Raw genomic sequence first — 12,469 nt, 5'->3', positions numbered from 1 at the left:
AGCTCAATCGAAGAACCAGTCAGGGGAAGGATTCCTCCGAAGCGCCCGCGCACCTCCGAAGCTATCTCATTCTCGAACGAGGATTTGGAAGGAGTTGAGACTCCTCATGATGACGCTGTGGTCATCTCCATGATTGTAAATAAGTTTGATGTAAAGCGCGTCTTAGTCGATAATGGAAGCTCGGCAAATATTTTGTACTACGATGCCTATCAAAAAATGGGGATGACAGAAAGCCAGCTTCGGAGAATGAATGCTTCACTGGTCGGATTCACCGGGGATTCGGTCCCGGTTGAGGGCGAGGTCAGCCTTCTGGTCACGGTTGGGCTCGCCCCCCGAGAAAGTACTGTGAGGACGGATTTTCTTGTGGTTCGTTTGCCTTTGGCCTACAACGCCATTCTTGGGCTCGCCCCCCAAGAAAGTACTGTGAGGATGGATTTTCTTGTGGTCCGTTTGCCTTCGGCCTACAACGCCATTCTTGGATGACCAGGGCTTAATGCCCTCCGAGCTGTGGTCTCGACTTATCACCTGTTCATGCGGTTTCCTACCGACCAAGGAGTAGGCGAAGTTCGTGGGGACCAGTCAATAGCTAAGCAGTGCTATATGGCGATTCACAAAGCAAAGCAACCGGCCAAAGCACCAAGCCAAGGGGAGCAACCGGCCGAGGCGTCAACCAAAACGTCAGATCAGACGCTGCCCATCGAAACCTTGGAGGTACAGAACGACCTCCGGAAGGAACGGATAGAGCCTAGTGAGCTTCTTACCCAAATTCCATTAAAAGAAAACTGCCTAGAGCTAACCGTGCAGGTCGGCTCTGGCCTGAGCGCCTGCAAAAGAAACCACCTGATCGAGTTCCTGCGGACTAATATGGACGTCTTTGCCTGGTCGCCCGCCGACATGCCGGGAATAGATCCCGAGGTCATGGTTCACCGACTCCAGGTGAAACCGACCTGCAAACCTGTGCGGCAGAAGAAACGGGGCTCCGCCCCGGAATGATAGCAGGCAGCGGCCGAGGAAGTGGACAAACTTCTCGAGGTCGGCTTCATCCGGAAGGTCTCCTATCCAGATTGGCTCGCCAATGTGGTCCTCGTGAAGAAAGCTAATGGGAAGTGGCGCATTTGCGTGGACTACACCGACCTGAACAAAGTCTGCCCAAAGGACAACTTTCTACTTTCCAGCATTGATCAGCTTGTGGACTCTACCTCGAGACACCAGTTTCTGACCTTCATGGACGTCTTCTCGGGATATAATCAAAACGGAATAGCACTAGAAGACGAGGAGAAGACGACCTTTATCATCGACAAGGGTATTTATTACTACAAAGTGATGCCTTTTGGGTTGAAAAATGCCGGAGCAACATACCAGAGGTTGGTCAGCTAGATCTTGAAAAATCAAATAGGCCGAAACATGGAAGTCTATGTGGACGACATGCTGGTGAAGAATCGGACATCAGAGGACCATGTGGCCGGCCTCAATGAGACATTTTGCATACTCAGGAAGTATCGAATGAAACTCAACCCTGCCAAGTGCGCATTCGGAGTAACCTCGAGCAAATTCCTTGGTGTTGCCCAAGGTGACAACCCAAGAGGGGGGGGGGGGTGTGCTCCCTACCGAGACAACGGACACTCTCAACGGATCCTCCACGTGCTGGGCATACCATACCTCTTCCGTGAGAATTGGGTTTTTCTGAATTTTTGGTGCTTTAAATGTTTTCTTAGTTAAGTGCGGTGGAAGCTTTCTTAAGTTACTTGTGTGAACTTACCCTAGAGCAAGAATCAAATATAAAGCAAGAATAAATACAAGAACAAGCACAACACAAACAAGACAACGTATAGTGGTTCGGTACACCTCAAGCACCTACGTCCACTCCCCAAGCCTTTCATTAGGAATTCACTATAATCCCTCGGATTACAGTTGGATTATTTTCCGGGCTCACAATCCAAAAATCTTTACACTTTGGTTTTCCGGAATCACCAAGAACCTATGTTGGTTTTACGGGCTCACCAACGAACCTTTACAATTTGGTTTTTCGGGATCACCAATAACCTATGTTGGTTTTGCGGGCTCACTGACAACCTACACCGTTGGTTTTACGGGCACACCAACAAACCTATACCGTTGGTTTTACGGGCTCACCAACAAACCTATAATGTTGGTTTTACGGGCTTACCAACAAACCTTACAACAAGAATAAAGAACAAGGATCTAAAGCTCCTAAATGAGCAAATAAAATAATTATAAGCTACAAAGAAGAGTTTAGAATATAGTTATCGCTTTAATAAGGCACTTCTCTTCTTTGTCAAGATTGCTTCACTCTTCAAGGATTGGTGGAGCTCTTAATGTCTCTTGGAATCTGCTCAACCACTTTCTTTTGGCTCTTGAATGAAGCAATTGAATGAAGCTTGCCTTGCTAGGATTTTCTCTTGAATGGACTTGATGATTTTCAAAAGCTTGCTTCCTCTGATGAATACTCCCTCTTAAATACTTCTCCAACCTCCAAATAGTCCTTCCTGACCGTTGGATTGAAGAAACTAGCGTTTATAGCCGTTGGGAGTCCAAAAAGCACTTCTGCACAACTAGCCGTTATGCTTCTGCCCGTACTTGGGTCGACCCAAACTTTCCTGGGGTCGACTCAAACCACTGTTCATCAGACTTGGGGTCGACTCAATTTTCACTGGGGTCGACCCAACTTTCACTGGGGTCGACTCATGCTATATTGGGGTCGACCCTCTCAGGAAACACAAAACCTTATATTTCAGCCGTTTTTTACTGGGGTCGACTCAACTCTTTTTGGGGGTCGACTCAAGGTTGGGTCGACTCAAGTTACATTAGGGTCGACCCTCTCAGAAATTCCAGAGACTTGTTTTCTTTAGGCTTGAAGATGGGGTCGACTCAACTTTCACTTGGGTCGACCCAAGTACGGTTCATCCGTGCTATAAATGCTAGAATGTGCTAGAATGTTTCTAAAACGTGCCAGGGTCGACTCCATCTCTTCTATGGTCGACTCCTACTCTGTGCCAAGTGTTCCAAAGGCGTGCCACTTCGTTCCAAGCGTGCCAAATGTATCGGGGTCGACTCCAAACTAATTGGGGTCGACTCTAACCATGTTTTTCTGCACTTTGAAGGTTAGTTATGCACATTGAAACAACAATATGATATTTCAAGCAAATTACGATGCATGGCACAATAGAGTTTCATACCCTTAATAGTAGCAATTATCGAATTGCCCTTTTAAGTATTTTTAAATTTTTAACGTGAAACTTTGCCAAAATGGATTCTTGAGCTTTCTACCATTCTCTATTACAAATTATATCTCGTTATCAATTCTTGAGAGTGGTTTTGACCATATATTCTTAATGTATCGTGAATGTATCGAGGGTGTCATTTATCAATGATGTATCGAATATTTCTTCCTTACTCATTTATGTACTGGATTAATTGAGTTAATAGAATTAGCACTTCCATATGGCCTCAATGAATTTGTAAGCATCAAAATAACACTAGGATCCTCAATCTCCCCCTTTTTGATGATTACAAAACATTGAGTATAAGCAAATTGATATTCATGTGAGAAGTAAGGTTTAATGTATAGAAAATGCTTTTGGTGTAAAAGTTTCAAATAGTCTAATTTAGAGAATGTATCAATGAACCTATCTTATCCAAGTAGAATGCCTAATGAATTTTAGCTTTGCTCCCCCTTAAAGCAAGAGTTTCAAGCTATGTATCGAGGGAAGAAAAATCTCTATGATCATGTGCCAGATTCAGATTTTCTCTTTGTCAATTGTCTCCCCCTTAAGTGTATAATACATGTCTCCTCCTTAAGTATGCAATATATACCTTTTAGATTTTCTCCCCTATACTATTTTTCTTATAGAATTTGCTTCTAATTTCTCTTTATATTTTCTCTCCCTTTCTGTCATCATCAAAAAGAATGAATAATAATGAAATGGATAGCATTGTAATGACAATCACAAAGATCATAGCTCAAGAGAAGTATTGTATTTCATCTATGCCAAAAGCACAAACTACTACAAAGAGCAAATACATGTCAAAACAAATACATAATCTAGGAGACACTTTAAGAACACACTTCATGATAATGCTTTTAGAGTTAATCAGCTTTAACATAATCAACATATTTCAATCTAAGCTGATTGATATTCAATTCAAAACATAAAACATTATGAGCATATACTCAGATATTTCTTTTTCTTTTTGAAATATCAAAAAGATTACAAAATAATGAAATATTAAGCACAAGACAATATTTCATTCATTGAATGCCAAATTATTGCAAGAATATGAATTATGTGACTCAAGGCAATACTGTCAGGGCAAGATAATGAGTATAGATCAGAGCTAATTAAGATAGTTTTAAAATTATGATTGGATCACATCAAAATCAAGGATGAAAAGTTTGGCTTTAAAAATGAGACATTTAAGATGTGAGCCAGAAGAGATCTCTAAATATAGATTCCAAAGATAGTTTTCAAATCAAGTGTAGGTGGAATCTTTTTCAAGTTATTTCAAGAAGTATCAAGAATAATATTCAAAGAAGACGCGAATGAAAATTCAACATCTTTTTTTTTAATATATTAAGTATATAGCAAGATGAGAGCAATCTAATTAATTTTCAGAGTATAGTTAAGAGCAGATAAAGATCAAAACTTATATACTCGAAAAACATAAGATTATGTTGAATCCTTAATTCTTAATGACTCCAAAGTTCTTTCATGATATAAAAGTATTGGGGCATAGATACCAAAACATGAATTTATGCAATGTAGGATATATAAAATTCAAGGCTTTGAAAGTTCTTTTAGAGCTCTTTTAAAGACTTTAGTTTACTCCTTTAAAGATCATAGCATCAAAATCAATTAAAATGAATTGGTTTATGATTGAAATACTAAAGTGCAACCGAATAAGAACTCATAAGTAGATTCCAAGATAAATTTTCGATACTAAGACAGATGGAATTCTTTTCAATTAATTTTCAGAAACAAATGATTTACTGATGAATATAGATGAAAATCCAACTTTCAAAAGATATTCAATGAAGCACAAAGTTTAATACCACTTTACATTTAGTATTCTTTCTCTCATCTTTAGTTGTGAATTTACACGATTAAGTTCTATATAATCTCTCCCTCTGAAATTTTCTTTCTCCCCCTTAATTAATCATTCCATTTGAGAGTTTAGAGTTTGAAGATAATTTTCAATAAAGAGATTGAGTATTTAAAGCTCTCCCTCAAAAGATGCATTTTCTTTCAAACCTTTTTTTTGTTCTTCTATAATATCAAGAATGCAGAGTGATCTAGAATTTTTCAAAATTTATAGCAATCACTCTTTTTAATCTTTCAAGAATAAATTATATTTCCTCTTTTTTTTTGAATATGTATGAAAATATTAATCAGAAAATAATTCTTTTGAAGCTCAAATTTATTTCAAAAGTAATTACATTTTCTTTCCTATAAGAATTATTGAAGTGAGTTGAAATATTTTAAGCTTTAGGATCATTAACTCTCTTCTTAAAAATAGCTTTTCTTTTTAATGATAGAAGCATTTAATTATGCAGGAGTGTATATTCAAAATATTAATTTCTTAGTCATAGTTTTTCAGCAATGTATATATGAAGCATGACAAATCTTTTTAATATCAAAATAACATCATATGTTTAGAAACATTTGTTCGCAATCAAGATCATTGAAAAATACATCATTTAGACCAATTTCAGTATACTTACAAGATAAAAAATGATATGTTTCAGATGCGTATCGGAGCAAACAACCAAAATATCAAAATTAATTCTATTTTTCTTAAGCTGTAGTTTTTATCTAAGAATCATAGTAAATTATTCTTCAGCATGATGCAATCTTTGAAGCATAAAATGAAAATTTCAAAAATGTAAAGATATAAGCATTTTATATGGAGTTTAAACTTTTATACTAGGTCATATTCTGAACTTCATAAGAATTTTCAAGAAGGCTTTCAAAATTCATAATTTGAGATATGTATCTTCTACATTGTAGCTCATCTTAAGTCATTAAGACTGAAAATACATATTTCAAGCACATCAGAGCACATTCAGAATCTTTATTTTTAATATTGAGTTTTGGTACAAATTGGAAGACATTTTAACATGTATCAGAATATTATGTACCAATGTTAGGCAAAATGGAAGATAAATCAAAATTAATTCATTCTGCCTAATTTGTAAATTCAGATTGTTTTTTTTATTTTATTTTTTTAGAAGATATTTACTAAAACAAAATGATGTTGTTGTTGGTGGAAACATGTTTCAATTAAATTATCTAGGCATAGAGCATTACAAATTATACTTGAATAAGATCCTCAATTTATCTAAATATTGAAAACTCACAATTCAAAACATCATGCCACATGCGAAACATAGTATGTATACCATTAAAGTATTAAAAATAAGTATGTCAAGGATCAAAATCAATTCTTTTCAAATAAAATTTCTCCTTTTTAAATACAATTTAGCACTGATTTTATCCTTAAGGTGTGTTTTCAAGTGATTGAAACTTTATTTGGTTTTTCACAACCTTCTTATATATTTTCATTTATTTGTCATTCATTCTCTTTTTTTTTAATTTCTTTCTTTAACCACTCAATGAACATTTTGATTATCTTCATTTGTTTTTCGATTTTACTTTTCTATGCTCTATATTCTATTTGCTCCCTATCCAGTGAAGTTGGAAGGGGCACGAGGTACTACCACTAGCCTCCCTCTTGATACCATTCCTATGATGAGCAATATAGAAAGGTTAAACCGTTCTCTTTAAAAATATTCACTCCAAACTCTTCCTGGTTAAATATAATTAATTACGGATTTTATTCCTTCCAAAAGAATGCTCACACAAGTCTCACAAATGTGCCGAATATATTATGCTTGTTTTGCTTTTCCTTAAGATTGGAGTATTTGCTTTTACTTTCCTTGAATAATGCTCATTTTCTTTTCTTTATCTCTCTCTCTTTTTGTTAGTCTCAAGTAATTTACATGAAAGAGCAGAATAAAGAAATAATCTAATATATCATATAGATATATATCATGCAAACAATATTTTAATTATGCCCAAGAATTCATAGTTTATCACAAGTTATTTTAAATCAAAATTTGAAGCATAAACTTGTGTATTTCATGGTTATGCATTACATAGGCAACGGTATATTTCAATTTAGGCAAACCATAAAATAATTTCCAAAAGCATAAGTTAGTCAATACATCTATAGGCATGATATCAAAAAATTAGTAATTAAAGACTTTAATCATACCACAATTAGATTTAAGTTATTGACTTTGCTCAGTTAATTTACAAGAGAGGTATTTGAAGTTACCGATTCATTCTGCATTCTTCAAGTCAAATACCTACTAGATTTCTTAAGTGTAAAGTTTTTGGCTGAAGAAGATCCTCTTTCTTGTTTGCATGTGAATGTTTATTGTACCTTACGAGGAGGTGTCCTTCAAGTTGAAATCTCTCATTTCTTGCTCATAGATCCTGCATTATTAGCAAAATCTTTTTTTTCTTGAAGGAAAGTCATTAGTTTCTTCAAGATACAAAACATTCATACAACATATATTTTTTTTTAACTAGATGACTCAAAATAAGACATGACTGTTGACCCCCTAATGGATTTTGATGAATACAAAACACAAGAGTATAATTCCCTTTATATTAACAATTTATTTGAGGAATTCAGATGTTTAACTAAGAATATTGTTAAGAATTGTCAAGGCATGTTTCCATATTTTTCAAGGATTTATTGAAGATTTTTTTGAGATGAAGAAAACAGATCAGGGGCAGCCGAGACGTCTCTGGTTTGTCCCAGAGACGTCTCTGGCACGTAGAGGAAGAACTGGCACGTCTGGAGACGTCCCCAGCACCTGCCGAGGCATCTCGCAGGGTCGGAGTCGACTCCCGACTCTGCGGAGTCGACTCTCTCAGAGACGGCAGAAAGGCCGATTTCAAAGGATGCGCGCGAGTCGTCTCCGAAGGACGCGGAGTCGTCCCCACGCATAAAGGACAAACATCCCGAGACGTCCCCGGAAAGCGCGGAGCCGACTCTCTCAGGGATTCCAGAGGACGTGTTTTTCGTTGATAAAACTGCGGAGTCGTCCCCGACGTCGCGGAGTCGTCCCCATGCAAAAAGCGCAAACATCCCGAGACGTCCCCGTAAAGTGCCGAGCCGACTCTCTCAGAAAAATAGAAAAACAAAAGGTCAAGCTGTTCTTCTTCGGAGTCGTCCCCAGAAAGCGCCGAGTCGACTCCAACATCATCAAAAGAATTTTTATACAGCCGAGATGTCTCGCGTTCAAGCGGAGACATCTCCGGAGCGCCTGGGACGCGACTGACACACTTTTGCAGGTTTGTTTGAATTTCAAACGGCTATATTTTTGTGTCTAACGGATCTATTGCTTGTAGGGCTATAAAAAGGAGCTTTTAAGTGCCTTCAAACAACTTCTCACAACCAAACACAAGATCATTCAAGAGAGAAGAAAGAAAAAGAGGTTCAAGGGAGTTGGTGCTTTCAAGAGGAGAAATCAAGTGCATTCAAGTCTTCTTCATCTGATTTCGTGCTCAACTACTCACTCCCACTCGGCATTCAAAGCTCGCATTCAAGCCAACGTGATCCACATCGGAAGAACCACCATCACCCACGCTTCCAACGGCAAAAAGGGTTCTTCCGGTTTTGATATTTCTCATTGTTATATTTGCTTTCATAAGAGCTTTTAAATCTTTGTAAAATATTTGATTACTGTGCTTGTTCAAGTCAAGGGACTTGGAACAAGGGATAGGCGTCCCAAGCCTAGGTTAAATTGGAGGATTGTAGGGTTCGTTGTTAGCCCGGGGTAAAACAACGAGTTGGGTAGTGCACTCGAAAAACTACCAGACTGTAATCGCTGATTATAGTGGAAATTTCTAAAGGTGTTTGGAGAGTGGATGTAGGAGTAGTGGAAGCTCCGAACCACTATAAATCCTTGTGTTTGCGATTGACTGTGCTTACAACTTTATTTTTACTTTAGCACATACACTTGTGTGTTTTCTTTTAATTAGACAAAAAGTTTTAAAACACCCAATTCACCCCCCTCTTGGGTGACCATCTCTGGGCAACAAGTGGTATCAGAGCGGGTGCTTTGTGTATTCTTCAAGACTTAACCGTCTTTGCCAAAGATCAAGATGGCAACACCCTTCAACAATATTCCTGCTGAGGGGCAGGCAACCAATAGACCTCCACTCTTCAATGGGACAAATTATTCTTATTGGAAGACTAGAATGAGAATTTTTATTCAAGCACAAGATTATGCCTTGTGGAGGGTTATTATCAAAGGACCACACGAACTATCTCACATAGTCAATGGCATTCAAGTTCCCAAACCTGAGGAGGATTGGGATGAGAATGATAGTAGGATGGTTCAACTCAATGCTAGAGCCATGAACTCATTGTTTTGTGCTCTAGATGTAAACGAGTTTAATAGAGTCTCCACCTGTAGTTCCACCAAGAAAATATGGGATAGGCTTGAAGTTACCCACGAGGGTACTAATCAAGTCAAAGAGTCTAAAATGAACATGTTAGTCCATAAATATGAGTTATTTAAGATGGAACCTAACGAAACTATCTCATGCATGTTCACACGCTTCACGGATATAATAAATGGTCTAAAAAATTTGGGTAAATCTTATACTAACTCAGAACTTGTGAGAAAAATTCTCAGGTCCTTGCCAAAAGTTTGGAAAGCGAAGGTCACGGCGATCGTAGAAGCTAAAGACCTCAACACTTTGGCACTTGAAGAATTATTGGGCTCATTGATGACGCATGAGCTCACAATGAAGCAACATGAAGAAGATGTGCCAAAGAAGAAGACAATCGCCCTCAAGGCTACTTCAAGTGCTTGTGAAGAAAAAAGCAGTGAGAGTGAAGAAGAAAGTGAAGATGAAGACTTGGGCTTAATAGTAAGGAAGTTCAAAAAATTCATGAGAAGAAAGAAGACCCTCCCAAGAAAGAAGTTTGGAGGGAGAAATGATTGGAAAAAGGAAAAAGAAAAGGAAAGAGACCCCATCATATGTTATGATTGCAAGAGACCGGGACACATCCGCTCCGAATGCCCTCAACAGAAGAAGCACTATGGAAAGAAGAAGAAGAAGGCGTTGAAAGCGACTTGGGATGACAGTGACACATCCTCCTCCGAGGAAGAGAAGGAAGAGACCGCCAACTTGTGTTTTATGGCATTCGATGATGATGAGGTATGTCAAAGCTCAACTACAGATTTCACTTTAGAAGAATTATATGAAGCTTTCCAAGAACTCATGAATGATTGTAGTATGTTAGGAGCAAAAAATAAAGAACTAAAGGCCTCAAATCAAAAACTAAAGGATGACATTAAAAACCTATTGATTGAAAAGGAAAGCCATGAAAATGATAATATCATTGACCTAAAGAATAAAAATTCAAAACTTAGCATTGAAAATGAAACGACAAAAACATTCATTAAGGAATTAAATCTAAAAGTCAAAGTCCTACTCAATAGTAATACTTCACTTGCACAAAATGTTGAATCTCTTAAAAATGATAAGGAAAAATTTGCTAAAGAAAATGTGAACTTTAAAGATGAGCTAAACAAGTACAAACCAATTGTGCAGAAATTTACACAAAGCTCTGAAAAATTAAATCTTATTCTATCTAATCAAAGAGCTATTTTTAATAAAGCCGGATTAGGATACAAAACTAGTAAACAACAAAAATATCTAAAGAACTTTTTTGTAAAAGCAAAAAATGTCAAAACTGAGAAATCTACATGCTTTTATTGTGGGAAAAGTGGACATAAAACTTATTCATGCATACAAAGAAAGATTCAAACTAATAAAAATACATTTGTAAAGGGTAAAAACACAACTAAAATATGGGTGCCTAAGGGAACCAACTACACTAACCAAGAAGGACCCAAGAAAACTTGGGTACCTAAGAGCTTCACGTGATTATTTTGCAGGTATGCCTTGCAGCCGGGAGTAAAAAGAGAATGTGGTATCTTGATAGTAGCTGCTCAAGGCATATGACCGGTGACAAGAGCCTTTTCGTCACCTTGAAATCAAAAGAAGGAGGAGTAGTCACATTTGGAGACAATGCTAAAGGTCAAATCATTGGAGTTGGTAAAATCTCCATATCACCCTCCTCATTTATTGACAATGTATTGTTAGTTAATGGATTAAAACATAATTTATTAAGTATAAGTCAATTTTGTGACAAGGGCTTTAAAGTGTCATTTGAATCTTCACTATGCATAATTAGTAGTCCAGTTGACAATGAGATCATACTTACGGGACATAGGCGTGGAAATGTTTACATGGTAGATCTTGATGATCTCACCATGAAGGATGGCCAATGTCTCGTAGCCACAGATACCAAGGTCAATGAGACTAGCTGGTTATGGCATCGTAGGTTAGGGCATGCTAGCATGGATTTAATTTCTAAATTGATTACAAAAGATCTAGTCAAAGGACTACCAAAAATAGACTTTGAAAAGAATAAAATTTGTGCTGCATGTCAACTAGGAAAACAAACTAGAAGCTCTTTCAAATCTAAGAACATAGTCTCAGCATCAAAACCCTTAGAACTAATTCACATGGATTTATTTGGACTCACTAGAACTGCTAGTCTAGGGGGTAAGAAGTTTGGTCTTATAATTGTTGATGATTTTTCACGTTTTACATGGATTTCATTTCTTGCCCACAAAGATGAGTCCTTTTCCGCTTTTATCAAGTTTCATAATAGGATTTCGAATGAACTTAATCTTAAACTAAAAGCAATTAGGAGTGATCATGGTACCGAGTTTGAAAATCAGCATTTTGAAAAATTTTGTGAAGAAAACGGTATCAATCATAATTTTTCGGCGCCTAGGACACCCCAACAAAATGGGGTGGTAGAAAGGAAGAATCGCACACTAGCAGATATGGCTCGTACCATGTTGTGCGAATCGGATCTACCAAAGTATTTTTGGGCTGAAGCAATAAATACTGCCTGTCATATTTTAAACCGTGCCTTAGTTAGATCTATCTTAAAGAAAATACCTTATGAGTTGTTGAAAAATAAGAAGCCCAATATAAGTTATTTTCACGTTTTCGGTTGTCGTTGCTTTATTTTAAACAATGGAAAGGACAATCTAAGTAAATTTAGTGCTAAATCAGATGAGGGGATCTTCTTAGGTTATTCCTCATCTAGTAGAGCATACAGGGTCTTCAACAAGAGAACTCTCGTTGTTGAAGAATCCATTCATATTGTTTTTGATGAAGCTAATGGAGATTCTTCTAGAAAAGAAGAAGATGGTGATGCAGGTATACTTGAAGACAGAATGAAGGAGTTCTCCATACAAGACAAACAACTTGAGGATGAAGTGAAGGAAGACACAATTCAGCAAGATGAAGAGGATCAACCCCAAGCAAGAAATCAAGATCTT

The sequence above is a fragment of the Phoenix dactylifera genome, chromosome 4 (assembly GCF_051530095.1).
Source record: "Phoenix dactylifera cultivar Ajwa chromosome 4, Ajwa_hap1_PhDact_Kaust_v1.1, whole genome shotgun sequence".
Taxonomy (NCBI): domain Eukaryota; kingdom Viridiplantae; phylum Streptophyta; class Magnoliopsida; order Arecales; family Arecaceae; genus Phoenix; species Phoenix dactylifera.
Note: the sequence above shows the minus strand (reverse complement) of the source record.